The following is a 5,241-nucleotide window of genomic DNA, read 5'->3' on the forward strand; positions in this document are numbered from 1 at the left end:
GTATCAAATCAAACCAATTCATTTAACTTTTTTGATATTAATTTGATAATACACAATATTGGGAAAACGTACATGAATAATTGGAAGAATAATAACAATTCTAATCACAAAGATTAAGTGAATTTGAAAAAAGATGAATATCTTTGATGACTCCAATCTGATCACTTAAAATTTTCATACTGTATAATGAGTAAAGTAGATTTAGGCCATGTTCACTAATTTTGATGGTGAAGCGTTGAGATAATGAAAATGAGATACTTGAAAAGGTGTGAAAAATGATAATTTTCGACAGAAATTTTTAGCATGTGAAATCCTTCAACTCAAGAAGAAGTTACGCCTATGTTTTAGCACCCTAACGTGACTAATGTTAAGTAAGGACGCGTAGGTACAGCGCAGAATCACAGGGTTCAACCGGGTATAAATTTCATCGTGAAAGCCAACTTTTTCAAGTCACCCTGTAGCTGCATTGGTAGCAGTGTCGTATCATCGTAACAACATGGTAAGTTCTTCTTTTGCCAACTCTGCATGACTTTACCCAATACTGAATTTATTTTAAATTTCTTGATGACTTGACCTACTGCAACTCTAAATTTTTATCTATTTTATTTTGCAACTTCTGAATTATGAAATAATTTTCCGTTGTTCAGGACTATTTTCCTAATAGAATAATGTCAATCAATTTTACACAACTCTGTGTTGAATTAAATCAAATAAGAAATATTGTAGCTATTACCGAATTTTATTTTTATATTTCATAAGCGAATATATTTTTGTTTTGGATTTTCTGTTGTACTTAAATTTTGGAAGAAATATCGTTTTGACTGATTGTTTTCTAAATTATAATTTAGTTTTTGCCATCGAAGTTCGAGGAACGCGATTAACTAAAATGGCGTCTGCTATCTTGAAATATTTTACCTATCTTGAATTAATTATTATAAAATAATAATTTCTTTTTGGCTGCATAGGGTTAAATTGAATTTAATATTTAGTTTCGCAAACTCGTCAGTCCATATTTTTCAAACATAGCTAAGATTGCAGTTGAAACTTATAATTACAGAGAAAAATTTTTCATCAGTTACTACTTCATATTTTATATTTATTTATATTTTTGAAAACAAAAAAATTGCATTCGATTTAAATAGTCGAAATACCATTTATTGCTAGTTAAAGAAATATGAAATTTGTAATAACTATCTACTACCGAATTGTTACAAATTGCATTAATAAGGTAGTAAAAGCATCAAGTCCATTTAAAATTTCTGAGATTTTTTTTGTTGAATCATACCACATTCTAATGTTCTTCATTTCCTTACAGATACGATCAACGTGGTTATTAACTTGACTGCATGGAAGCTACACAACATCTTACAAATACTGATATGGTGAGTAACAAATTTTTCTATAAATACATATTTGACTTTTCCGTCGGGTTTCTCAATTCTAAGAAAAGTTGATTTTATTGAAAGGCAGATATATCTTTTCATTTTCTTTAATTACCTTATTTCCATTATGTTTTCTGATGTAATTCTTGAATTTTGAATTTCGATGATCATTTTCTGATGTAATTTTTAAATTTGAACCGTGGTCAAGTTCGTTAATTGCAAAAATCAGAGTATGGGTTCCGTAAATATGGCTGGTTTGAAATTTTTTTCTTGGTAATTTCGAAACTGCATGTTCTATCGTAAATAAGTTCAGGATGTGCAGAAATCATAGCAAGCTTCGTTCAAAATTTCGACAGCGTCTTCAAAAATAGAAATTTCGTGTATAAGAAAAACCACGAGTAGGACTGAACTTGCAAAATTTAGTTTTATTTCATGTTCCGTAATTCTTTATATCAATATGCACAGAAAATAATAAATATCTTTGTTTCCAACTTCGAGATAGGAATTTTATGTTTGGTTTGCTCTTGTTTAGGATTCGGTATTTTTTTTCAAAATATTTCTTTTTACGATTATATAAACAAACCGTTTTCTTGTATACGTTTCAGGCATTCCGACATGTTAAAAACATTCTTATACTATCATAAATTGGTTTAATAAATAATAGTTATTTATGCAACAAGTGCAAAAGGTGAATGTTTATTGCACTCGACGTAAAATTGGCCGACGAGGCCGTTAGGCCGAGTTGGACAACACGTCGAGTGTAATAAACAATTTTTGCACGAGTTGCATACAACATTTTTTCTACGTTCATGCCAAAAGCAGAAAATGATCTATTGAGGTGCGGCACTAGGTGTAGGAAAATGAAAAGCGCAACTTGAATACTTTATTATTAATATCGATTTGCATTGAAACAGGAACTAATACGTTATACGAACAATTTAACTCAAACTTTATTTTTACCCTCTATGTTGAAAGTGAATGAACAATTGGTGCAATTTTCAATATGAATATTTTGTAGTGAAGTACTTTTTAAATCCACTTCTTGATTTGTTACTGCTGTAAACGTACTAGTACTTGGTAACTGTACATCGTTATTTCCTTCAGGCTGAAATATTTGTTTGTCTTGATGACAGCACGATGAAGTAGAATGACAGATGAGTGCAATAAAAACTTTATTGCACCAATGCAATAAAGAACTTCATTTTCCACTAAATATAGTTCAATAAAGTTTTGCTTTTTGCATGAATGTAGAAAAATTAAATTAAAATGAAGTCTATCGGGCAATATGATCGTTCTTCGGTGATATTTATGGAATGTTAAACCTATGCTATTGTTAAGATTATTTATTATATTAATTACTGTACTGTTGAAAAAAAACTTTCAGACCCGCGGCATTTCAAAGGTCTAAAAACCGATAGCCTTCACAAAATGTCCATCAATAGCGAGAATTGGAAATTCAAAACTGTCGGAATTCAAGCTTCGATTATCAAGTATAGCTAACATAACTTTCAATGTTTTCATTGTTTTGGATTTTTTCATGAAACCTGATTGATTAATTGAAATTGAGAATTCTTTCAATATTTTCTACCTGCATCGTCCGTTAAAGATAATTTTTTTTTATAGGACTTTGAAGGACGACGCCAGTTTATCTGGAGGGTCTTTATCATGGAATAACAATGCAGCAGGATGACTTCAACTAGGACTGGCAAAAAAAATTTTTTCAATTATTAATAGAAAAATTAAAAAAAAAAAAGTATTGAGCTTTCTTCATCTATATTTGGCCGAGGATTTCCAATATGTTTCATTTTGGTCTATACTGTACGCTGAAAGTACCTGAGCCCTTCATCACCATACGGGATGCAATCTCCTTCAGGATAAAGGCATATTACTTTAGTGTGAGCCCTTCCATTGTATATAGCCGCTGCCTTCAAGACGTATATTGGTAAAGCACAAGCAGAATCGATCTACTGGAAGCAGAATCTTTGAAGTTTATTGGATCCTTGTGGTATGCTGTAGCCTTCGACATACAAGATGCGAGTGCTTCAGAAGAGGGATCACAAATCTTTGGTATACGGGAAGCCGAACAAATATATTTAGACAAAGCTCGAGACAGAATCCCAAACAATGACTGAATTAAAATTGCGAAGCTGAATTTATGCAGATGCAATTCTAGATATAAGTAGTTTAATTTAAACGTCTTAATTAAGACAATGGAACCCATACAAGAAGCTGGCTGAAAGAATCAAAATCTCAAATTCATACGTCTCAACTAAGTCGTTCGAAGGAATAAGGATTAACAATCCTTCCTTCACAGGAAGCTGAAACCATGAAGCGAATATGTCTAGGTGATTTAAGAAGAATTCGAGTGCCTTGGAGAAAAACTGAAATAGGATACCGAAGTCTCAGAAGAGGAATGCTTGCATACGATAAAATGAACTTGCAAGGTTCCAAGAGATGGACAATCCTTTGATCCAGGAAACGGAACCCTTCAAATGGTTCGGCAAAAGTTTCCAGAGAAGATTTATATAGTTCCAAAAAGTGTGAAGAAACCTCAAAATTTTGGTTGATTCAAAAATAAGGATGGTAGGTGCAGAGGGATCAGGATGAACAATCCTTCCCCTCACCGGAAGCTGAAACCATGAAGCGATAAGGAATAGGAGCGTGCTAAAGGATATCGGAAGTCTTAGAAGAGAGGAATGCTTGCATACGATAAAATTAACTTGCAAGGTTCCAAAAGATGAACAATCCTTTGATCCAGAAAACAGAACCCTTCCAGTTTCCAGAGAAGATTTTCCTGATGAGAAGATTAAGTGAAGAGACCTTCAAACTGTAGTTGATACTGAGAAGTTGATGATGAGATTTTCGATTCATATACTTAGAATGAATTAGATTGTAAGACATTAAACCAAAAGGATGGATCATCATTGAGGCGCAGAATGTAGAACCTCTTGCATAATTTGTACAATACAATGTGGTGATTCTACGAAGTCCAGAGAATGAGGATGATCAACCTTTTGCTAGATACATACCAGAATTTTAATATTATGATGATGATTGAGTGTAAAACCACAATAACTGTTCAAGAGGTAACGGGTTGACTTCAACAACGGTCCTGGTTGTGGATATGTCTTCTTCAGGTATGCGAACCTGCCTACGTGAGCCACTTTTTTTCTAATCCTTAAGCTACGAAAAAAGTGTCCTAAACCCTCTCATCCCTTCTCTCCATCATCCCTCTTCTTCCTTACCCCTTCGTGATGACAAGAAGAAAGAAACTGGCGTTTTGAAGATGGATGGGAGTTCGAATTAATACTTCAACCAAGGTTGTACTGACCGGTGTTCCTTGACGTAGGTCCCCAAAACAAGCAGAAATTGAAGATGGTTTGGCTCGATGACGTCTGTAATTGGGTGTAAATGAATGAACGCTCATTCATTTATGCTCGATGAAGACACTGACAAGTTGCCGGGACAAACACTCCTAGATCTACCCTGTTGGTTTGAAGGGTTGACTAACCAGAGTAGAACCCACTGTATGATTTTGGTTTCAATGTTAATTGCTACTTTTTCATTTTTGATGCCGATTATTTTTTCTTGAAATCCTTTCAAGGTTATGGCGCACCGGAATTTCGAAAGAGCTGTACAGGTTTTATCGATCTTCCCTCGAGACCTCGAGATCTGATTTGAAGCGTTCCCATAAATTCGAAACTAATCAACTTGAATTATTTGCTAAATTGACATAGGTACGTGTTGAAAAAAGGTGAAAAGCGGGAATTTCGACTGATTCTGAAAACTCAGGGAAACGTAGGTAATTTTCATCGGGCTTTTTCTTCTTGCTATGTTATTACTTGGTATTTTTCCGTTT

At 33.6% G+C, this 5,241-nt stretch overlaps 1 long non-coding RNA gene across 1 annotated transcript; it reads left to right on the forward strand.

Annotated features, from left to right (window-relative positions):
• The first annotated feature begins 340 nt into the window (after positions 1-340).
• LOC123688630 lies at positions 341-4,222 on the forward strand. The gene is made up of 3 exons (XR_006750074.1): positions 341-499; positions 1,316-1,382; positions 3,006-4,222. It is a non-coding gene; the product is annotated as an uncharacterized LOC123688630 (long non-coding RNA).
• Positions 4,223-5,241: the final 1,019 nt, after the last annotated feature.

The sequence above is a fragment of the Harmonia axyridis genome, chromosome 1 (genome assembly GCF_914767665.1).
Source record: "Harmonia axyridis chromosome 1, icHarAxyr1.1, whole genome shotgun sequence".
Classification (NCBI taxonomy): domain Eukaryota; kingdom Metazoa; phylum Arthropoda; class Insecta; order Coleoptera; family Coccinellidae; genus Harmonia; species Harmonia axyridis.